Below are 25,703 nucleotides of genomic sequence, written 5' to 3' on the forward strand. Positions count from 1 at the left end.
TGGAATATGCGATATACAGGGAGAGGCTGAGAGACCTGGGACTTGAGTACAGAAAGTTCAGGGGAATATTATCCATGTGTATTAATATCTGATGGAATGAAGTAAAGAAGATGGAGCCATCCTGTGATGTCCAAGATGTCCTCGGTGGTGCCCAGTGATAGGACAAAAGGAAATTACAGAAATTTAAATAGAGGAAATTTCATTTAAACATATAAGAAAACATTTCTATTGGAAGGGGGGAGACTGGGGGCAGGGGGGGAGACAGACTCTGGAACAGGTCGCTCAGAGAGTTTGTGAAGTCTCCATCCCTGGAGGTATTCAAAACATGAATGGACATAGCCCTGAGGAAACTCTTCTAGCTGATGCACAGTCCTATTGACAAATTAAACAAACGAGCTTTTGAAAATGGGAAAGGGCAGTAAAGTCCAAGATTTTAGAGAAAAAAGAATCTTTAAAAGAAGTGAGAGATAAGAAGGTATCCATTGGCAAATTATGTGCTGAAGAAGGAGTGATGCCCACAAGGCTGGTAACGGTCTGCCCTGCACCCAGCGTTCACAGAACTGTCTCTGGCCAGTTAGACTCCATGGCCGAGTCTCTCTTCAGACCCAGTTTTTTCTAATGGTATTCTCATGTTTGTCATAAAGAACCTCACCAACTGGGATACAGTGTGATTGGGGTAGAGTGGGACGAGCACGGTTCTGCTGGTTTCCCTCAAAACCAGAATTCATGGATCATTTAATCACAAATTCCTTAACAGCCCAGTATAGTCTTGATCAAAATTCAACAGTAGGCCACATGCATCAGTACCATTTATTTAGCTAGATAAAATGTGGTTGTCGGTTTATATGGCTCTGTGGAAAATGAATAACAAGGCTTCACTGTGGCATTTAACTACAGCTGTTGCAGGGAGGAAGATAGTTTTCTTATACAGTCACTTAATAATTTATCCTCTGACCACAGGAATATTCATTAAACATCATTATTAACCATCTGGGCAAATAGAAATTGCACTAGCCTATATCCAAAAGGCGTTACTCTTTCAAATGCTAGGAGGGTCAGGCCATGGTGTGGGGATAGGATGCTGCAACACTTTTCTTGACTGATAAGGAAATCTTTGGATCTGAAGAAACTGTGAATTTAAAAGAGCGAAGGGCTCTATGCATAGGTTGCCTTTTGTGAGGCAGCCAGATGGTGAATGGGTTGTGTGAGTCCTTGAATGAGAAGGCTGAGGAGCATCTTTCAGCTTATTAGCTGAATCACAGAGTGTGAAAGAAACTTTGGAACCTGCTAGACTAGAAAGTAGCATATTTATAGCAACATCTCTATGAACTGTATTATCTATACTTACAGTTCGTACTCTATCTTGTATTACTACAATTTGCTGTTACCTTAGCCCAGCTTGAATTAAAGTGGTTTAGAGATAATGGGCTAATACCAAGTCTTTTCATCCTTTTGGCATTCCAGTCCTTAAAACGAAGTTGCTGAGATACTCCAAAAGCACTCAGTTCCCAGAAAATCCCAAGAGAATCCCATCACACCCCACAGGATGCCTGGCAGTATGGTACTTGGGAGCAAGGAGAATCTTTCTCATGGCCACTGGTAAGCCAGAAGGTCTGACATGCAGCAGACCCAGGAGCTTTGTGCTGAGACCACTGAGTTTGCAACAGCTCCAAGGTAACACTGCAGAGACACAGGCAACAGGCAGATGTGGCAGGAACAGACTCATTCCACTAAGGCTGTGTCCCTAGAAGATGGTCCTTTCCCTTGGAAGAATTGCTTGGCCCAGAGCCCAGGTGCTTGGGCTACAAGCCCATGAATAGTTTGGGTTTGGGGAGGATACAGTTAATTTACTTCAATTTTCCTGAGAACCAGCATCAGTGAGTGCAGCACCTGCCACAGAGACAGTCCTGCTTCTTTCATAGTGCAGTTTTGTAGCAGCTATTGCTACCAGTAAACCAAAAGTAGTCAGGCTTATCAGGCCCCATTATGGAGGTATATGCTGTTGGGTTTTTAGCTCTTTCCCTGAGTGTATCGGTACTTTTCTTGATGCCAAGGTTAAGAAGGTTAGTGGTAGTGTGGGAAACAGTTACATCCTTAATCAATCAAAGCCTATTCAGTGAGAAACAGATCAGTGTAATGCAGAGGATTAGTCCTAGCAAAGGTCCACACCTGCAGAATAGTAAAATCAATTCCCATGGTCCTCAGGGGTTGTGCAGCTGACTATCCATGTAGTGAGAGAAACGTTCTGCCAGAGAGATTAATTCAGTTGAACAATAGCTCCCAGGGAAACAGAGCACCTGAGATGCTGAGGACTGGCTGGGGCACCATCTCTGTCTCTCCTTATGCAGGGAGTGGTGGGTGAGAGCGCATAAGGTGATGAGCTGAGGTGGGGGGCTGGGGGTGTGGGAGTGTTAGACAAGGGAGGGATGTACCAGGGCCCAGAAAGCATTCCCTTATTGGGAGACCTGTCTGCCAAGGGAGGGGGAAGGTCAGTGCCAGTGCAGCTGAGGGGGCCTTTCCCACGGGGAGACACTGTCGGGGAGCTCCTTGGTGGATGACACAGCCTTGCTGTGCACTGCCAGGATGGAGAAGGAACAAGGGAGAGGAGCTCTTCATGCAGCTGCTGCCACAGGAGTATACTGGTTCTACAACCACAAACCCAAGGTGGAAATCCAGCTGCTGCTTCCTAAAGAGTAACATCTAGTGAAGTTCCCAGTGGCTGTCACAAGACAGACACACAAACACAGAGAAAGGTACGGTATAGAATGATGGCAGTAGGAACGCCAGAAGGAACAGTGAGAAGAAGCTGGGTGGGAAGATACAGCAGGATGGCCGAGGGGGACTGGCATCAAGCAAGGAGCTGGGGGCACCTTGTGAGGGAAAAGGAGGCACCATTTATCACTGCAAAACCTTTATCTCAAGCTTTTATTTTAGTGTGTGGTATCAGTTAACACTTATCTGTGCTCTGTAGCAAGATTGTTCTGCTCTTCTCCTCGCTCCTGCAAGCAAGCTGCTTGCAAGCTGCTTCCAAAGTCATCGCTTTCCCCACCGAATTGCTGCTGAGTGGAGGAGGGTAATCAGCACATTACATATAACTTCTGTAGATGTTTTAAATCAGGGCTATCTTGTGGCCAGATCTTGGTATGGGTGGGATTTGAAGGTCGGGAATTAGGATGTTTCAGTACAGCAGGAAGTTATAATGCCATGGTATAACGGGTGATTGCCTGGGGTGGTGGGTCAGTGCATTACAGCTCTTTTGTGCGAGGTGGTCACCACTCAGGGATGAAGTCCATGGTTTATAAACAGGAATTGAGAACTGCTATGAAAGTAGGAGTGACCTGGTTATTGCAGGAAATTATTGCTTGGGGGGGCGGGGGGGGGGGGGGGGGGGGGAGTGGGTGGGTTCTTGAGATTTGTTCTCTTAAAAGCAGTTGTGATACCTAAAATCAAGACAAAAGCTACTGCTTTGTTGGAAAAGGCTAGGCAAAATCAACCAGTTGAAAACTCAGAATTGAGGGACTAAATCTCTCCCTTGCAGGCATCCCCTGAAACTACATGGAATCCTGGGCTTTTGGTTTTGAATGTCTATACTGTGCCAAAGGCAGGAGACAAATGGAGATCTCCTAGGGCTTTGGCAATGCTTGTGTTCCCTTGTATCTAACCCAGCAGTGCTGAGCAAAGGATCTCCATCCATCCTAAATACTAGCTGCAGATTCAACGGAAAGAGGCATACCTTGATGTCAGGAAACTTCCAAGTCACAAATTCTAGGTCAGACACGGTTTTTGTAAGTCTCTAGAAGGACCTTCTGATCTGGCCCTTTGTTTCAACTGACCTGCACCCATGCCAATGGCAGAGAAGATTTGGCAGTCTGTTCCCTGGGGTCGGGTCTGGCTCCAGGTTTTTGAATGTCAGGGTCGGCAGTATTGGATACCATCCCTTCTCAGTTTCCCTGCCTTGTTATGTGGTGCCAAGAGGGCTTGAAGAGATGTTTGACCTTCAGTGCTTGCCTTGCCAACTTACCGAAGCAGCTGAGGTTTCGCTGCCTGACAGGAGTGAAATGTGAAACTCAAAATTGGTAAAGCAGTTTACTTAAATAATTCAAGCAGCAATGTAAGCAAGGATGAGTAAAAGCCAAGACGTTACATCCAAAGCCAGATTTTGGGTGTCTGGGGATGCAGAAGTCTGGACTTTGTTGGATTTTACTCCCTCAGTGAGTGTTTTCTGGACAGGGCTGGGCTTTCTGCCTCAAAAAAATATTTTTTACATATCCGGGACATGGCCTAGTTCTCTAAAATGCAGTACAGATTGTCCAAGGAGTCCTCAGCACCATGTCTCTCACTCAGACTTGTGCATTTGCAACTTGTTTATCTCCCTTCTGCAAGATAGATACTGAGCTGCTGCAATAGGAGGTGTCTACATTTCCACCAAAAAGCCAAACTCAGCTCTGGGCAATGGGCTTGCAGCAACAACCCTACGGGCTGACAGAGGGGAACAGGACATTTCCAATCAAGTATGTGCCTGAGTTATTGGGAAATCTAATTATTTTTTTCCTGAGGACTCCCTTCCTTTCTGTAGAAGTTCTTTTTGCACTTGCACTCTTAGTCTGCTATTCAAACTGATGCAAAGTGCCTGACACAGATAGCAGTATCCAAGTCTGCTGTAGGTATTAATGGATAACTGAAGCAGTAATGCAAGTGAATGGTGAGCATCCTCCAGCGTGTGACTGACCAATGTCTTTACTTCTGAAGAAACTCACAGATCACCAGCTGATCTATTTGGTCTATTGGGGAGGAGGAAACCCCCCCCCATCTCAATACATAAATACAGATTCTAGCTTGTTTTAGGATTTCCTGAAGCTTACAGTGAGATTTGAATGAAAAACATTATGTCTAAAAATAATAACTTAAGTAGTTAAAAAGAAATATAAAAGGGTAATGCAATCTCCCTACAGGTGCAGATAACCCTCTGGGACTTACACCTGGGACAGAGAAGGTAAAGCATTACTCACAGACAATGGAGAAAGGATGAAAAAAAAATCTCTTTCATCAAAGAAAATTGAATTTAGGGGATGAATTTGCTCCATAAATCTAGGAGTAAAAATAGCCAATGCTGGCTGATAGCGGTCTGAAAAATGAGTTCAGTTAGCCCAGTCACAGCCGTGATGGATCGGGGAGCTGCTTCTTATCAGGTCAGGCCAGTAATGGAAAGGCAATGGGATAATCATCAAATAATTCTTTTTACTACCTATCAGTTACACATAAGTGGTTGCCTTACAAAACCAGTTAACTGGTGACAGTAAATCTGAGCAGAGCCTGTATGCTTTAAATGAGGATCTCCTTGTGCTTCTCTCTTGTTTGAGTGCATTTTGTTTTCCAGCTCTGGTACCGCCCAGGTTAGCTCTGACGAAGTGCTGTTGCCATCCAATAGTGCCTTGGTACCTTTGGGAAATGTGCTACAGGTGCCATACTAGTTTCAAGTAGACATGCATCACCAGCAAGCCCACCTCCCCAGACTTGCCTGCTTTTGCCAGAGCAACTAAACAGAGATGCTTTAGCAGATTTATTTTTCAGGTAAGAGTAAAGCTGAAGTCATGACTATGGCTCCTAGGACTAATGCTCTTGTTACTATTGTTATTCCTGCTGCTACTACTAGTACTATTTCTAATACAGGTGATACAGAATACCTAGTAGTGCTAATGATAAAAGCAACAAGGAATAATAATAATGACATATCCCTCATTCTTCCTGAGCGCTAAAACTTACATGGCAAGAATAAAAAGAATAGCACTGACTCCCCAGCAGCATCTGACCTTGGATAGCTGTGGTTTATCCATGTGGGGGTTTCCTGGGGTGTTGCTTTGGAGCTAGTGTTGTTTAATAAAATTGTGACCATGGCCATGTTCACCTGGATGCGTGATATGTCTCTGAAGGTCATTTACAATTTTCAGAGCAGAAATGATGCCCATATAGCCAGGTACCTGGCTGCTCCCTGTGTTTCCAAGTTGAAAAACACTCTTGTTTTGTAAAACATTGACCCTTACAGTATTCTGGGCCAATTGTTGTGCTGAGACGTGGTGTATACATAGAATAGCCAGGTCAGGATCTTGTCTGGCCCCTGACACTTACTGTTTCCAGTTTAAAGGACCCAGAACTGGGCAGAAAGAGTGGCTACAGGTATGGCACAGTCCCAGTCATTTCTGTTACTTAGGATAGTCTTTAGAAAATAAACTATCTTTTAGTCTAATGGCATATTCTCGGTCATGACAGGGGTGCACCCACCAATGAAGTTACCAAGTATCTGTGAAGCAAATGGAAACCCACAACCATGGTCTGTGCTCCCTGGTCTCCTCAGCTACAGAGTAGAAGACATTGACCTGTCTCACTGAACAGGGGCTCTCTTTTACGTTACTGCTTAATAACTTTTTCAGTGGAGTCCTAATTTTATTTGGGGTTTGCATGCTGCTGTATTGTTGATACAATAAGCATTCATAAAAAGGAAATGTTCACTTCTTCGTGCATCTCCTTCTTTTAGCACAAAAAAATATTTATCTGTCAAAAGAAAAATACTCACCATTTGATTAGTAGTGATGTTGTCTTGGTAGTTTTCATCAGTAAATCCCCATCTTCAGAGCTTCAGCTATTCACAAAACTTTCCTTCCAAAGCACCGTCCTATTCAGTGAAGCTTGAACCAACTCATGAGTTTAATTAGTTATGTGACTTAAAGGAAAACATGGTTGCAGTTTCCCACATGCCATGTCACACTGCGCATCTGTCAAATAGGCTGTGGGAGTCTTCCAAGAAGTGCTTGCCCTATTATTCAGAAAGCCAAGGGCTTTTGTTCCCTTCAGTGGCAGCTTGACTTAATAATTAATACTTAGCACTATGTAAACATGAGTTAATGACTCCTCATGCTACCCCAAGGCTAAGGATTAGCACTTCCCTTACATGAAGTGGGAGACTGGACCACAGTAAGCCCTGTTGTGTCTTCTTCTCCAATTACAATGGCTCAGGAAACTTCAGGACCGTGACCCCTATGTAAGGAAAAGGCTTTAGACAACAAACTGAAACAAGAGGGGTTTTTACTCAGGGACAGTAGGAAGAAATACTGAATACAGTGGATCTGTGCTTCTGGACCCTGATCTTTTTACTGGTGCAGCAGAAGGCCACGATACCTGTACTTTTCAGATATAGGCAGGAATTCATGCTGCCGTGAGTGGGGCTGGCTAATATAAATTCAGCTTCCATGTAAAAATTATTAAGGGACAATGACTGTCATTGCAGCTCCTCCTTGACCTTTTTGAAAGTTTGATGTCATAGACTGAGATACATAGCGATTAGTCAGGCTTGTCACTCTCTGTCATCTCATAAATCAAGAGAAATGGTTGATCCTTGAAAAATTCAATAGTTAAGTGCGGGTGCCAGAATATAGAACTTGGGTCAAGAAGAAACAATCCAAGAAAAAAACTTCAATCAGGTAACAATCCCTTGAGCATTTCCTCTTAGGAATCCAAGAGACAACCTGGAGTCTCCTGCTCCACCACGTAACTATGTAGAGTTTAGAAAGATACTGCCAACAATATCTTCCTGTCTTCTGCCCTTTCTCACACACCACAAGCCCCTAAATATTCACCAGTGTTCCTGTACCATAAAACTTTTAAAGCATAAGTGCCATACCCAGAATTCAGACCTACCAATAAGGTAAGCACGACAGATGTGGTCTCAGGCACCTGTCTCTTGCTCTGGGCTAGCTCTAGGAATGGCTCATCAGCAGAAGCTAGCGGACAAATACTGGGTTTTTTTGAGCATGTCTCTGAAGGAACTTATGTCCCCAGGGTACTGTGGTGGTGTATCTCACCCTCTCCCCTGGGATGCTTTACAATCTCAGGAATCCCCATTAGGCCTTAGCCTCTGTGCAATGAGTTGTACAGTTACGCGTCACTTGACTGTACTATCAACTCTTGCATGGCTGAGGAGGGAAACTGTACTGACTGTACCAGAAAAATTCCTTTTTTGAACAACATCACCACCTGACAGCCTCAGACATCCCTCAACAAGCCTGGGAACACTCTTCATTACGACTCTGAGGGGTACGATAGCACCGTCAATGGAATTTAAAAAATTTTCCATTAATTACCAACTCAGATTGTGGCCAGGATGGAAGATTACTGATGACTAAAGCAAACCATCTCCAAACCTATAAACAGTGGTCCTAAGTGAGGGCCTCTGAGCTTCCCTGGACCACAGCAGGCTGTGAACAGCATCTCCCTCTAGCAGGACACTTCTCAGAGCTCATGAACTTGCAAGTTCTAACAGGTATATAACTTTGCACATTTACCTCTATATATCTATTCCTTTGTGTCTGTGTGCATGTCTGTGTGAATTGATTTAGGTACCTCATTATAAATATTTTATAAATATTACCATTTTGAATCCATAGTTAAGCCACTTTTATAAATTAGTCAATGATTGAGTGCTGCTAAAATTCTATGAACCTTAAACTGTGAATATTCCTTATATGCTTTAGACATAAACCGTTCACCAGGTCTGTGATTAGGATTGGATCTAGCCACAACTAATCTCTATCAAGAGTTTAGAAAGCAAGGGGGTCCACTCTGAACCTTGTGACCCAGCAGGACAGTCTCCCCTTCCCTTTTACATTTTTAGTCTCTGTAAATCACTCCAGCTTAATTTTAATTGGATTTATCTGTGTACTAAGTAATAGAGTGAACATTGCCATCAAACCTCGCGATGTCAAACTCCCACAAATTCCTATAAAAACTATTTTGTTCATACATTTGATGGTGACTCTTTAAGTGACTTAATGTAAACCACTCATCTGTGACAGGTACATAGGTTAGGTGAGGCCTGATTAGTGGTTTTCAGTACACTCTTAAAGCCTAAGCAATAGCTTGAGGTGCCTGCATGGATAGGAAAAAACTGGGTGTCAGTGGTTTAAAGTTCACTCAAAGCTCTGGCAGAACCAATAACTAGATCCAAATCTTCTAATATCTTTCTGTGTCCGCACACGTAGCTGGACCTAAAACTGAACCACAGTTGTGGGTCTGTGCACTTTTATCCTTTTCTTCAATGGCATCAAAGGCTAAAACTCTGTAGCCAAAACTCTCCTTCCTTAGCAGGCTGTGGATGACTTTAAGCTCTTGCAGGTCAATGCAAAGCTTGGCAGGGAAGTAACTCCAGGGGAAGGGGAAGCCTCCTCTTCAAAGTAGCTTAATCCTACTAGGGAATTACTTCTGAGCCCACTGCTGAATGTCATCCCCCCTGCCCGCCTTAGCACTCTGGTGAGGAGTAACTCAATGGCTTAAGCTTCTCCCTGTGACTCGGGCTTCTCCCAAATGATTGCAGTGATGACACAGCAACAGCAACTCATCACTGACTCACTCCATCGACATCTCTGAGAGAAGCAGGGGCAGGAGGGAGACCGGCATTTCCTTCATTTAAATTCCAGATTTTCTGTGAAGCTGGCAAAGCATGCCTGAGACCGTGGTAGAGAAACTTTTAGACTCGCTTCCTCTGGGAAGCTGCCTGTGGCACCCAGCACCCCTCTGAGTCAGAGCTGGCGGCTCTTCTGTTTGTTTGTTTCGCTGGACATAGACAAATGCATCATGTGGGAAAATGGGAAATGAAAATATGTTCAAAGGATGGTCACTGGCACAGCAGTGAATGCCATAGCTTTTCACACAACACAAAGGAAAATAAGGTTTAGCAATAGCAGCATTAATAATGCATATGTGTGCCAAAGCACCACAAGCAACCAGAAACAGCTGCATGTGGCACAGTTTTCCCCAGTTCTCTGTAGTGATAACCTTGGGATGTCTGATAAATCACCTTTGTCTCCAGCTGAATTAAAAAATGCCTCTTTTGTCAGTGCATGTGTTACTACGATGTTCCCAATGCTCTGGTTCCTTGTCTGCAAAGCTACCATGCAGCAGAGCCTCCTGGAATCCTTATCTTGGTGTCTGACACAGTTTTGCCCTGAACATGTTGTGCCTTTGCAAATTATAATCCGATTTGAAAGTGATACTTATCTAAAGTGGGCTAAATGACTTACAGTTCATAATCCTGGGCTTCAATAAAAGTCTAGGCATCAGACACACAATATCTCTCTGTCCAGAATGTAGTGTTACAATCTGTCAAGGGCCCTTAATTTGGGAGAAGGGATTGAATTCCTTGTGTGTAGCACAGACATCATCGCTTGCATGATCCTCTAGCTTTCAAGTCATTACACCACTGACTGCTCCATTTCTCAAGCGACTTCTATGGCTTCACTTCTGTGCCTGATCCCAGGAGATTTATTTCCCTGGTTCACAGAGCATCACAGCAGCAGTCTTCGTCATCAAGCCATTGGTGACATCGTTGTCTCAAAGCTCAAAGCCTTATTCAGCTCAGGTGTTTCTGCAAACAAACTTCAGCCAAGAGTTTTTTGAATAGGAAGGATATTGTCACACTCATCAAAACAGGAGGCTTCTTTATTACAGGCTTTTTTTAGTATTTTCTGCAAAATGATGTTCTCATCCATTAATGGGAGTCATGCAGACCTGCATATACGCGCTGTTGCTGCTACAGTGGACAAGCATTTGGAAGATGGCTTCAGTGTGATGGTGTCCTGATGCTCTGCACCAGGTCTTGCTGTCACCAGATGGATGATTTCCATGATGGAACATATCCTGGGAGAGGAAATGTTGCTGGTAACTGGCCCTTGCTGGTGTACAAGCTCCTGTGATAACAACAGTGACCCTTGGAAGAATCTGGAAGGGCAGTAGATAAATTGTGGCTAAGTCTCTCTAAACAGCCATGCCCTAGCACTGCTCCAACTGCAGTTCTCAAAAGAATTTGCTTCAGGGCAAAAAAATGCAAAAACTGTATTGTGAAAAGAAAGTAATGTTTAACATTGGAAGGCAACACCAAATATGTTTGGCTATAAAGACCCTGTAAATATAAAGCAGAGGGAGAGCAATATGAGGCAGGAGCAGACAGATGAAGAATGACTGAGGTAGTTCTGGAGACTGGGGTTGAATTTGTGCCTTGCTGTATCCAGGCAGCCTCAGACTGTGTGAGGACCTGCTCAGCGGGAGATCAGGGTCTCATCACATTATTGAGTGCAGTCCCCTGCAGACACTGCTGAGTTTAGCTCAGTGAGTGCCTAGGCTTCAGACAGACACTGGATTAGCTTGTGATTATATTGCAATATTTTGCTATAAAGCAATACCTTTCTCCAAATCTGGACAACCTTGAATAACCTTTCCCAGGCAGCTCCCTGACTGCTTTTGAGTCTTTTCTTTTGCAATCTGAAAGGAAGACAAGCATTTCTAGGCTGACGTTGTCCAGACCCATAATGGAAACAACGTGCTTTGTTTCTGCTCCTCTGGTTGCGGCACATAAACCATATTGAAACAAGTCTCAAAAAAGCTGCAGTGAGGAGGAGAGGAACAGAATGAGGTTTTTTGCCTCAAGTGGCTCCTGGATTTAATTTGTCTTCCTTTACTTTGGGCGCTGCCCTTGTAGCATTAACAGGGTATATACTCCACCCCCTTAGGATATGGGAATGACATAGTCTGCTTGTAAGACCCGTTTTACCCAGATTTTCCACCACTGTATGAATACCTGCAGGAATGGCTTCCTCACCTTCCACACATCCCACCTCAATTTTTTAGTGTTACTGCCATGCAAGACATCAAACTGTTGGGAAAAGTCTTGTCCAATAACCAGGTAAGAGTGGGATGAAATCCTAAATTTTATGGGTTTTAATATTTATGGCAAGAAGATTTGATTCCGCCAAGGACATTTGCTTGACATTATTAAATTAGAATTTTGGAAATAAACTAGCTGGAGATTAACTCATGGTTTGAAGGCAAAGTGAGGTGCCATTACCAAAACCTGTAGTATAGGCAGTCTGTAGAGATGGGAGATGGGAGGTCTGTATCTGGAGAGAGATTTGGAGATTCTGTTAAAGCCATTAAAGTTTTCATGGTGAAGCTTAGGACAGCTGTATTATTCATGAGTGGCTCTTATACTCCTGGTTTGTTTATGCCACAGTTTCTTACAGAAATATTATGAGTTTGAGAGTTATAAAACATTTTATGGTCTGCACATCCCGCTATAAATCCAGGTTGCCTTAGTTACCATCTGGCTAACTGCACAGGTGAGGGGAGAAAGAGAGCGAGAGGGAGAGAGAGAGATTAGTACTAATACAGTTTTGAAATCTCAAAAGATCTTGTGAATTGTAATGCGATACGACAAGAAGCTTTCAAGAACTGCACGATACAAGATGACTATGAAAGCAAAGATTCAGATTGGCAGCTCTCTGACAAGATAGTGAACACACTTAGGGGCCTTTTTATTAAGAAAATCATTAATCTGAATATTGCCCAATCAAAAGCTTTAGGAAAGCTAATAATTAGTCCCTTCTTGAACACCTTCTGTATTTGGGCTGGAGAGCTGTGTCTTCCCTGATAATAAAATGTGCTTCGGCATTTCATTGTGAGAGCAGATGGCATGGCACAACTTAAATGCATATGATTAAATAATCTTCCCAGTCCTCTTGTCCAAATTGTGTATTGGAACCAGTCTAGTCTATGGTGCATCCTGACCTTAGTGGTTAGGCTGCAGTGTTCTGGGAAGCAGGCACAGGCACTGTCCATGTTAGTTAGCATGGACTATAATAATCATGCTATGGGGGAACCTGATGACTAAACCATAAAGACTGGCTGCAGGATGGCATGATCTGGTCCATGTTTTAGCCTGATTTAGTGTAAATGGAGGCACAGGGAGAAAACAGAACTTCTGAATATCTTCAAAAATGATATGGCTACTTAAAAAAGCAGGCTGGAATGGTGGCACTGGTATTCCTGTGAAATTTTGTGACATAGTTGTGAGTCACATAATACTTGACATTTTTCTTAGAGAAAGTCCCAGCTGCCAGAAGCAACAGCAAAGACTTGATACTCTCAACTTTCATCTGAAAAGACAAGAGAGAAGATTAAATCAAATAATTTTAGCACACACTGTCGTGAAGAAAAATTTGCGTGAATGGAGGTCCCCCTGTGGGCACAGAGGTCAGCATTTCACAAAAGCTGTTATTTCAAGCCAAGCTCATAATCTTCTGAGAACAGACTCATTTCTTTGTGAGGAGTATTGCTAGCTGGTTAGCTGCCTCTGACTCCTAATACTTTCTTCATTAAAGTGCCCTATGCATTCACAGTAAAACAAATTTGCTTTTTTTGTTGTTTTGGTTTTGTTTGTGGTTTTTTTTTAAGGGAAAATGCACCTAAACTGGACGAAGTTTGGAAACAGAAATAGAAGTGCCTGTCCCATGTCCATGTCTCCACACAATCCGGAACAATAGTCATGGCTCATTAGGCCCATGGATTGGCTTTTTGGTTAACTGCTACTAATTAATATGATCACATAAGTTGAGAGCTGTGTATTGACTTACATGGGAGTCTGGACCTCCAGGGAAGCTGAATATAGATGTTTGTAGTCACCCTTCTCTAAATAATACCCTGAGGATCTTGGATATTAGTGAGGTCCTAACTGTGTCCTGACAAAAATAGTTTCTCTAAATTAGAATGAAAAGAATGGGTAGAAATGGGTAGAAATCATGACACATTTATTTTTAGTCTGAGTTCATACTGAAATCAGTAGGATATGTAGTTGTGTGGAGACGCTGGCTGTTTGTAGTCAGTATCCCCTAATGCCTTATAAACTTTAACCTGATAGCCAACCATAAACAGATTTTGAGATGTCAGATCTCAATTTTCCATGTGTATCGTATAAAGGACGCTAGTAATACCCTGACAGAAAGGTCATTGGCATAACTTCTACTAGAGCTAGGAGAATTCACACAGGAATGTAACTTGAGGACATGGGACCTACACCCATTGGCTTCCCGGTCAAGGGCCTACTAGTTTCTAAATGAGGTGGCAGAGGGTAGGATCCCAGACACCAAAAAGGATGTTGGGGATAAGTGGAAGGATTTGTTTGAAAAAAAATTTTTTTTCATATTGTTTAGACATATATATATAAAAAATTATATACATTTATATAACTGTTATATAAATTATTATATATAAGTATTATATGTTATTATATGAATAATTTATATGAAGTTATATATTATAGAATATGTAAATTAAAAATAAATTTATTTTTAATTTAAAAAAACTATATAAAATAAAAACTAATGAATTGAAAATAAATAAATGATAAATTATTTTTATCATAGTCATACACACAAGGAATCATACATTCATATTATGAATGAATATTTCATTCATTAAAAAAAAAAACACCAGTGAGCTGCAGCATTTCAAAAGCTGTATCTTCTTACCATAACATGTTCAAAGGAGTGGCTGTACTATTTTAGTCAGAGGTATGAAATATTTGGCCACCTAGATCAGGTTCTGGATGGTGTGCTGCATCTCACTGAGGTTTTTTTTTACTTTTCACACCCAACCAATATTTTGCAAGATTTCTTGATCACTGTGGTGGGTTAACTATGGTAGGCAGTTGAGCACCACACAGTCATTTGCTAGCTCCCCTCTGGTGCGATGGGGAAGAGAACTAGAAGGGCCAAAGTGGGAAAACTTGTGGGTTGACATAAAGACAGCTTATTAGGTAAAGCAACAGCTGCGCACAGAAGTGAAATGATATAAGGAGTTTATTCACTGCTTCCCATTGGCACACAGATTTTTGGCCATTTCCAGGAAAGCTGGGCTTCATCGTGTGTGACAGTTACCTGGGAAGAAAAACACCTTAACTCCCAATGTCCTCCCTTCCTTCTTTTTCTCTGCAATTTCATTGCTGAGCATGATGTCATATGATATGGAATATCTCTTTGGTCAGTTAGGGTTGGCTGTCCCAGCTGTGTCCCCTCCCAACATCTTGTGTACCCCTAGCCTGCTCGCTGGTAGGGCAGCATGAGGAGCAGAAAAAGCCTTGATGCTGTGTAAACACTGCTCAGCAATATCTAAAATATCCCTGTGTTATCAACGCTGTTTTCATCAGAAATACAAAACATGTCACCATGTGAACCACTACGAAGAAAAATTAACTCTATCCTAGCCAAAATCAGTACACTCACTGAGGAACTCAAATAATATGTGTGTTGATTAAAAAGTGTCCCAGACCACTTTCGTTACTGGTAGCCATAGTAATGAACCATAATAGGTGAGAAAATCAGGAACACTAAGTTGATGTGCTTCTTGGAAGGAAGCAGGATCCTCCATTCAGGTGAAGGTGAAGAGGGAGCCCAGACAGACACTTGCTCTTCCTGCAGTAACTCTGGCTATTTGTCAGGATTAGCTTTCCCCATAATGTAATGACCTTCTTTCATGAAACTTGCACTCAGGCAAGCATGTGCTTCTTGGGATAGTAATACCAAGCCAGCAATTTTGGCCACAGTGCAATTTGAAGGCGGAGTTATTGAAGTTCACCTGCAGACAGAAGACTTGGACATCAGTCCTTATTCTCAATTCTGCCACTGAAGATGTGGTTCCTCAGGGCTTTGTTTTACCCTTCTCCACCATGAATGCAATCATAACTTACCTGTCTTACCTGCTGAGACTTTCCTAAAGAGATTATAACATAAAAATAACTTTCAAAGTGTAACTAAGAAATATTCTCACTGATCACTGAACTAAGTGGGATCAAATACTAGATTGGAATACTGAGCTGAGTATGAAACAGTCCCCAGTACTTCCTTCATGGCTTCCAGTTTCCTTTGCTGACTTGATGTCTGAAATATACTGGACTGATATTTTTTCTAGCAGTGTTAAACATAGATGAGTAATCCTTATGGTCTCTAAAAATAGTTCAGGCAAAGAACTACAAATCTGCACAACTAACACACTTGCAACCACCACATCTTGAAATTGCCTGGCTTCTTTTAAGGGCTCCTTGTTCCAGCAATTGAAGCTTACTGAAACAATAAATATGGCAACACTGTCATTTCTGATGGGGTGAGGAGCTCAGAAATGGTTAGTGTTAATTTACTCCTTGAGGTGGTTTGAATTTTGACAAAAATATAGTGTTTTGCTGTTGCTGTTTCAGTTTGCTGGCTGAGCATTTCTTTAAATGCTTGCTGCCTCTGCTCAGCAATATAAAAGCAAGATTGCTTTTTATTGCCATTCTCTCCCAGCACAAGATTGTGTCTGGGTCTCTTACAGACTTAGCTAAACTTGTCAATCTGAGAACTTCATTTGTAATTTGCCAGGAGCCCTCAGGCCATATTTCTTGCAATACTCCTCTGTCTCACAGGAGAAGTGGTAGATTCACCTTTAGGAGTGTAGGATGGCCAAGGACCAGCATGCATCCCCCTGTGCAGGTTCAGTGGGGGCTTGTGATGTGGCGATAGGTAGGCTGCATGCTTTCCCTTGTGTCCCACTTGCAGTGGGATGGAAACAGCAAACTGCAGGATGCAAGGGGAATGGTACAGCTCAGGGCATTGTATTTGCTATTCTGGGGACTGTGGCACTGCCCCAACATTGTCTGCTGCTCATCTCAGTGCTCTTTCCTTCCCCTACCTTACAGTCCTCAGGAGCCTCATCACATTTCCACTCATAGCCTGGTTCTTGTTCATTCTGCTCCTCTTGGCTGCCTGGGTGTCAGCTTTCCTGCTTTCAGTCTCATAACTGTCACTACCAGCCAAAAGAAGCAACCTCAGGAAAAATTTGGCCCAAAACCTGGAATGGAGCATGCCTGCTAGACTGAGTGTTTTAGATGGACCTAGATGATCTGTGCAAAATATTCTGCTGAAATTGCAGCTCATCAAGCACAAGGAAAGTGGACAGGACACTACTGATAAGTGAAGCGTGGAGGTGAGCGTGAATGTGCTAGAGAATCATCATGAAAACAGTGAAATAATTACTTTAAATCTATGGAAGATTTACTTCCCTAGTTTTACTTTAAATTACTTCAAATCTGCTTCTTCCCTCTACCTCATTCCTTCAAACAGCAGAAATTTTGCTGACACTTTCTAAGGACCCTGCTTTTTCCACAATCAATGCATGCATTTAAGGGAAAATGTTTAAGCCTTCCAAGCTTACTGTTTGCAAGTAACAGTTAGGGTGTGATAAGAAATTTTCTGTTGATCTTAATGGAAGATGAGGACAAAGAAAGAAGGCTGAGACAGAAACACAAGGGACAAAGAGGGAAGATCAGTCAAAATGTGTCAGATCAGTGAACACATGCAGTCCTGCCTCCTCGACAGTTCACTTTTGCTTGTTTTCCTCCAGAAAAAAAAAAAAAAAAAGGTGCCTTTTTTTTTGTTCTGCAAGTACAGTCTTTCACCGAAGATGCTGAGAGGGGGAAGGGAAGGCTTAGAGAGGAGCTGAAAAGTGAAGGGAAAATTCCACTCATGATTCATTTCTGTGCTTGGAACTCGAAATTCAAGGTTCAAACTTCACTTAAAGGGGTATGATTAAGGCCTGGGGAGATTCCTAAGGGATTTCTACATACAGAGACGGAAAAGGGTGCTGCACAGCACTTGCAAAAGGACCTAAGTAGGCTGTGTGTCTAATCTTCTAAAATTCCCTTCTTAGGCTCTTTTGTAGATCATACTAAGTTCCTATCTCACATCTTAATGTGCTTTTGTAAACCTTATGTAAACCTATATTCACCAAATTCCTTTGCTTGGTTATAAAGCAGGCAGTTACTTGCAGCAATACCTTATGAGAAGAGCAGATGCTTTCAGTCAGCATCTCCCCAGAATAATTTCTTTCCTATAAACTGTTTTATCCTCCCAGTAATAACAGCAGCCCTTTAGGAAAAGCAGAGCACCAGGGCATTCCCTGTATTTGTGTTGTACTGGAGTTGGTACAGTGTGAGCTGGTTGTCACTTTATCCAATGTAACTCCAACCTGGTATTCATTCACCAGCCATTGCAGTCTCTTACTGCGACATCTCATCATCCCATGTCTCTTTCTTGCTTCCCTCAAAAAATGAGCACGTCAGCATCCAGCTGTTCTTTACTTTTGGTAAGTCTGAATCCAGAAATTATGTATGTGCATCTCCCCCCGCCCCTTAATTGTCTGAAATGGCAATATAATTTTTGCTGAAACTTTAAAGGGATATCTATATATGTATATGTTTATCTCTCTCCCCATTCTGTGGCCTATTTTTAGGTGCTACTTCTGAGTATCATGAGCTACTGTGTATGAACAATGCATTACCAGTTGATATATATTGCCTTTCCCTTGTTTCTCATCTTCTACTGCAACCGTGAAGAAGAATGTGGCTTGAAATGAAGTAAATCTGAGTAACTTGCTTTATGATTACTTGGAAGAGTCAATCAGTTTTTCAAAAAAGTTGTAATTGATTTTATATAAGAAAGTAACTCCCTAGCTACAGGACTAAGTAGAGAGAAGTCAGTTTTATAAGAGTATTGTATTTGTCTGAGTCTCTTTATAGAGCTGCCTGAGTCTCAGACACTGCAAAAAAAAAAAAAAAAAACACCCAAGTAAAATAATAGAAAACAATGCTAAAAAAAGGTCTTAAGAAGCTACCTAATCACCCTTTTGAAACAAGCAAAAGCTTAATAGATGTTTCTTTAGCCTAATGACTCCCAAGCATTAAGTTACAAGCAAAGGGCTTGGTCCTTCTCATGCTCTGAGAAATGTGTAGAAGCCTTTGGCAGGAGCCCTCACTGATGGAATTCCATGTGTTTTTTGTATTTGCACTGCCCCTTTTTCCTGTTTACCTCTCTCAAAACTTCTTCCTCTTCCACACCTATCAAACAGCTGTGACACTTACTTGGGGAGATAGGCTGAAACCTCCCTATTCTACTTTGTACTGGTTTTGGCTGGGATGGAGTTAATTTTCTTCATAGTAGCTCGTATGTCATTATGCTTTGGAGTTCTGATGATAACAGTGCTGGTAACACACCAATGTTTTAGCTGTTACACTGCCAGCACAGCTGAACCCAACTGACCAAAGGGATATCCCACACTATACGATGTCATGCTCAGCCATAAAACCTGGAGGGAAGAAGGAGGAAGGGGTGACATTTGGAGTTATAGCATTTATCTTCCTAAGTCACCATCATGCATGATGAAGCCCTGCTTTCCTGGAAACAGCTGAAAATCTGCCTGCTGATGGGAATTAGTGAATGATTTCCTTATATTGCTTTGCTTGTGCAGACAGCTTTTGTCTGTTTGTCTATTGAGCTGTCTTTATCTCAACCCACAAATTTTCTCACTTTCACCCTTTCCATTCTTTCTCCCATCTCCCACTGGAGGGGAGTGAGGACTACGTGGAGCTTAGCTGCCTACAGCAGTTAACTCACAACAAGCTCCCCGTTCCCACCTGTTTTTACCCCTCTGCAGCTATGAGCAAGCTCAGCTTGGCAGTTCTGTGATGGCTGTGAAAGTATGAAGTGAGGAGAGGTTGGACAGATGTCGGAAGAGTGAAGGGCCAAGGGAATCCTTGCTGGATTTTGGACTGGGTCTTGAGCATGTTTGCACTGAGTATGACCAGAAGCCACTTTGCAAGAAGGTGGGATGAAACGTGGGGGGGTTTTGAGGAAATAGACAACTTACATTGGTAGAAGATTGATGGCTGAAGGACAGGAAGTCTGGCGTGACCAGAGGGTCTAAGTTGTTTGTGTGGAAGAAGGTAGGACTGGATGGTCCCAAGTTACTATAAAAAGAAGGTCGGAGATTTTGATATGAAGCAGGGTTGAAAGGATGGTGACTCCTGTCTAAACTGCATGGAAGCCTCTCCTGACTACCACCACCACCCTAGACATTCTCTTGCAGTGTTTCTCCATGTCATATCTGTCAGTCTTGTGCGGTTATCCTAGGATGCTTCAAGTGGCTTTACACACTTTTTGGCAACTGAATTGCTCACTTAGTCAAAAAGAGAAAATCAGTTCATCCTAAAGTAACCACTTACTTATTGGTCAGCCAAATTACTCTTTTGAGTCCATTCACTGTACTGACTAGATTGAACTAGATTATAATGAGAGTGTGGACCTCTACCATAGCTGTAGACATGTCTTTCTCAATAGGGGTTTGGTCCCACCTGAGCAGAGGACAAAAGAACAAAAAAGGACCATGCTATTAGCACTTCTTGGTATTGTCTCATCACATTGGGTTTAGAATATCCCTGTTGTGTTTTACCAAAGCTGCACTAAACCAGTGACTTCTAAATATGACCCTGTAGTGAGCAGTTAGCTTCCTCTATCCCTGCATTAAGGCCAGATTTCCCACTCTCAAAGTCTGCAGGAAATTCTTCAGTTGCAGTTTCTTCACGAATAAGGATGGAGACCACAGCTCCAAATGGTAATCCTTATTACTTGTTTTCACAGCATTCTCTAGCCTGATTCCTGAGCCAGCTGACTTTGGGACCAGACTGTTCACCAGAGGTCAGGTTAGATGACGCTATAGAGAATTATTTCGTAGCCTCTTAACCTTCCCATCAAACAACCCTGGCATAGAATCATAGAATGGTTTGGGTTGGAAGGGACCTTAAGTTCATCTAGTTCCAACCCCCTGCCATGGACAGGGACACCTTCCACTAGACCAGGTTGTTCCAAGTCCCGTCCAGCCTGGCCTTGAATACTGCCAGGGATGGGGCATCCACAGCTGCTCTGGGCAACCTCCTTTAGTGTCTCACCATGCTCATAGTGAAGAATTTATTCCTAATAGCTAATCTAAATCTATCCTCTTTCAGTTCAAAACTGTTACCCCCTGTCCTGTCGCTACAGGCTTTGGCAAAAAGTCTCTCTCCATCTTTATTTTAAGCTTCCTTTACATATTGGAAGGCTCTAATAAAGTCTCCCCAAAGCCTTCTCTTCTCCAGGCTGAACAACCCCAACTCTTTCAGCCTGTCTTCATAGGAGAGGTGCTCCAGCCCTCTGATCATCTTCATGCTCCTCCTCTGGACTTGCTCCACTAGGTCCATGTCCTTCTGATGTGGGGGGGCCCCAGAGCTGGACACAGTACTGCTGGTAGGGCCTCACCAAAATAGAGTAGTAGGGGAGAATGACCTCCTTCGACCTGCTGGCCACACTTTTTTTGATGCAGCTGAGGATACACTTAGCTTTCTGGACTGCAAGCGGACATTGCCAGGTCATGCTGAACTCCACCTCAACCAATACGCTGAAGTCTTTCTCCTCAGTGCTGCTCTCAATCCATTGTCCACCCAGCCTGTATTTGTGTTTGGGATTGTCCTGACCCACGTCTAGGACCTTGTACTTGGCCCTGTTGAAGTTCATGAGGTTCACACAGTCCCACCTCTCAAGGTTGTCAAGGTCCCTCTGCATGGCATTCCCTCCCTCCAGTTTGTCAACCACACCACACAGCTCGCGTCCTTGGCAAAATTGCTGAGGGCACACTCAATCCCACTGCCCATGTCACTGACAAAGGTGTTAAAAAGTGCCGGTCCCAATACCAACCTCTGAGGAACGTCACTTGTCACTGGTCTCCACTTGGACATCAAGCTGTTGACTGCAACTCTTTTAGTGCAACTATCCATCCAATTGCTTATACACATGGCATGTTTGCCAGACTCCAAAGAAAACTTTTAGCTCTCCACTAAGCACCATCTGCTTTTTTGAATTATTTTTTTCTAAGTGTCGACATGAAAACTGCACACAGCACTGTACTAGTGGTTTCTCCAGTGTTCTATGAAAAAAGTAGGAAATTCTTCTCTCCTACTGCTATATATGTTATTCTGCTTATACATCTTATGCCTAAGTGGAAAAAAAGGACATTGATCACACCAATGTAATCTCTCAGCAAAGTTCTTAATGAGTGTTCCTTGAAAAGAAACAAAGAAATGGAAAACATGTTTTCTTCTTTTGGTTCCTCCTTTCTTTACAAATTATCAACAATATAAATCTAATCCTGCTTAGAAACACTTGTTTAAGAGATAAGAACTAGAGACCAAAACATATAAAAACTTGATGATGGGTCTGCAACCATTGCTCTACAACAAATGATAGGAGGGATTTATTTTTGTGTATTTCTCCTCTCAGGGAATTCATAGCTTTTGCTTTATGACAGATAAAAATATTTTTAATAGTCTTGCAACAAGGAATTTGGTGTTTGATTCTTAGAACTAAGGCAAAACAAACAAAACCTTCTCTGCTTCAGGAGCATGAGTGATCAAAGAGTGCATCTGAAACACCTCCAGTGCTGCCTGGTACAATTCCATTCACTGGTGGCTCACTCTTTTCATAGTAGTGTAAAAAACCAGTAACATTTAATGCATTCATATCCAGTCCTTTTTTTTACAGTTCATTTCCTGTTCTTATTATGAAGCATTGTCAGACAACTAGATCTCTGTACTTTATGGTTCATTAGCACCCTTGCCAAAACACTCACAGGATTACCAAGTGCTGAGGCAGTCTCACCATTTGCACAGACACACATGCACATGCATACACACAAAAGCCTATTTAGATTGAATTATTATTCATAAATTAGTCTTAATTAGACTGTTCATCAGTGTGAGAGATTATGCACCCCTGTTATGAGTAGCATTAAATTACTTCTTAAAATTCATTACCATGGCTTGTTTTTCATGTGTGTTTTTCCCCAGTTTCAAAAAATATCCTCTTACTGCTGAAACAGTTGATAAGATTTTGACATTGACCAGCTTGGCATTAATTCCATAATCCTGGCTGCTCTTCCAGGCAGGGTTCCTCACCTTGCATAAGAGAGGAACAGTTATGAGGACAAGATCTTACTGAGAAAAACTGGCTGACAGGGAAATGAAGTGATCAGGATCTGGCCCAGCTTGCATTGCTAGAGGTTTCATACCACATCTACATCCTGGGCAGATCCTTACACTTCCAGTGGTCTCTTTGAAAGGCAGCTCCTATCTTGAGGGTTTAGATGCATGTTGCGCTAAGACACTTAGATCCTGAAGAAGAGAGGGATTAATCTCTCTTCAGTACTTCTGATTTCCTAGCATGGGTGCTCTTGGCTTTCATGCCTGGCTTTTATAGATACTTTTCAGAAAAATCCTTCCCCTCTGCCAGGACCCTGAGCTCTTTTCCCAGATGCAAGGTTTCTACTATAAAACTACAAACCAAAATAGGATTTGCCATCCTGAACCTCACAGTGGCTGACTGAACCTTTATGAGGTCTTGACTGAACAGAGAAGGTCAATGCACAGCGTGGGAGGAGCCATAGGAATATGGGCTGTCTTGTGTAATTTAATGCCTGCTCTTGACTTCACAGTGCAGCTGTTCGCAAGCAGGCTTCTCTGTCTGGAAATGGGTCTTTGGATCTGGCATCTGCAGAGGCAATTGGATATTTCCCACCTTTTTCACTAGAAAGTATCCACTTGTGATACCTTCAACTGGGCAGTCAATTTGCCCTCTTCTCAGTCTCTTAACAGACTGCACCATGAAATGCTTTTTTATTTTGTTTGTGACAGAGTAAGGCAAGAGGCAAGAAAGCCCAGAAAAAAAATAATACTCACAACCAGCCAAGAAGAAGAAAAGACAAAACAAATCCTCCCACCGAGGTAGAGGTCTCAGAGCTCATTTATTTCAACTTCCAACTTAGGCTGAGATTTTCCAATTTGCTGATGTTGAAAAGTACATCGAATCTTGGCTGAGGTACAAGATCCAAGATCTCAAACTTTTTTTTTTAAAGCAGAATTTACATCTATAGCTGCACAGGAGACAGATAAAAGAGCAGGCAGATGAAGCCTGCCCTTTCTAGGATGCAGAATTTGCGAGTACTGTGATAAATTTCAGAGAAGGAGAGTTGTTTCCTTTGTGTTTCAGTTGTGTTGTGGAATTGAAAACCATCAAAGCTAATCTCCTTGTTGTCAGAACTGTGAGGGAGGAAAGAGGCATTGCTGGGTTATTTACTTCATTGCTACCTTTTTTTCCCTTGGGAATTCAGCATCTGTTATCTTTCTTGATGATGTCCAGCCTGTCTAACTATGGTATTCAAGTGTTCTGCCAATCTATTACCTCTCTTCAAACAAGGCTTCCAGATATAAGGAGGGCCAGAAAACTGTTCTCAAAGTGTGTTAAACTTGCTTTTTCTCTACTTGAGAACTACTTTAGCAACTTGTCATGCATTGAACTCAACGGAACCCCAGTGGTACAGCAGGAAACAGTGGGTAAAACAAATCAAAGATCTGACTCACAGTTGCTCTGAGGAGCAAGTTGAGCTGTTACGACTGATCCTTGCTGCTTACTTCAAGCAGCCTTTGTCCACATGCAGAAGAGCAGGAGCTGCTGTGTGCTAGTTGCCCACCTTGCTTCATTGCCATACCCGTGTGATGGGCTTTGTGGGGTTAGTGAACGGTGGCAGGCTTATTTCCTGGCTACGAAGCAAACTTGTACTTCTTCGTGTTTGCTTTAGGCTCACAACAGCTTTTGCTGTCCTTAAACTGCTGAAGATCATTAGAGCTCTGCAACTCTGACCTGCCTACTCAATAAGGAACCTCTACAGTTACCTAGCTGAGCCCACAGTTTGAAGAGGTGAGGCTAAACCTGCCCTGCAGACATGTCTTCAGATATCCCAAGTTATGAATCTCCAGTAAGATCCACAAAATATACATTTCCTCCAATTATGTAATCTTCCTTCAATTTATTCAGCTAGTATCATATTCTTATGATTGATTTATGAGCTAAAACAGATATACAATGCTCCTTACACTTGAAATGCCATAGTCCTAGTTTAAGACATTTCTTCTCATGTGTAGCGGGCGTCCGTGCCCAGGCGCTGGCAGCGGGGCTGGGGGCCTCTGTGAGGCGAGGCCGGGGCTGCCCCGGTCCGGCCCCAGCCGGTCCCAGCCGGCCCCAGCGCCCCCCCGCAGGGCACAGCTGAGCCCCTCAGCCAAGCCGGGGGCGCCGGGGAGGGGGGCAACAGGTTTGGGCAAGGGCCAGAGGCGGCCCAGGCAGAGGAGGAGGCAGCCGAGGGGGGAGCAGCAGCAGAGGCAGCCCCAGGCCGCAGCAGGAGGAGGGCAGGGGGTGCCGCAGGCCCGGAGCAGGGCTCCCCTGCAGCCCTGGCGAGCCCCCGCCGGGGCAGAGCCCCAGCCCGCAGCCCGGGGAGGGCCCCAGGCCGCAGCTGGGGGCTCTTTCCTGCAGGAGCTGCGGCCCTGGAGAGCCCCGGCGGGAGCAGGGGGTCCCTGAAGGGCTGCAGCCCGGGGCAGGGCCCGCGCTGGAGCAGGGAGACGGGGCAGGAGGCAGGAGCGGGGCTGAGGGGCTCACACCGGCTGGCACACGGCACAGACCCGCCCCGGCCCGGGGGACAGGGGACGGGAGCCCGGGGGGCAGCTGGGAGCGGGGAATAATTTGAGGGGGAAGTTTTTTCAATTGTTGTCATTGTTTCTATGGATTTACTTTAATTGGCAAGAATTTAAATTAATTTTCTCTAGTTTGATCCTCCCTTGCCCGCAGTGGTAACTGGTGAGTGATCTCCATGTCCTTATCTCTAGTCATGAGGTTTCTTATCCTATTTTCTTCCCCTGTCCTGCTGAAGGTGAGCGAGCAGCTGGGTGGAATTCTGGTCCTTAGCCAAGGCTAACCTGCCATATAATGACAGATCAGTTATGTAATTAAAAGCATCCATTAATTTTCTTTATTTATTGGGCAATATCTTTCCTTACGATTGCATGTGCAAAAGTCCAGTAAAGTTCCTCGGTGTCAACTCTTCTGTTGACAGTAAAAACCAGTCTCTTCACTGTTGTAAGACGTTAAGACTAAAGAACTTTG

This window comes from Falco naumanni, chromosome 3 (genome assembly GCF_017639655.2).
Source record: "Falco naumanni isolate bFalNau1 chromosome 3, bFalNau1.pat, whole genome shotgun sequence".
In the NCBI taxonomy this organism is placed as follows: Eukaryota; Metazoa; Chordata; class Aves; order Falconiformes; family Falconidae; genus Falco; species Falco naumanni.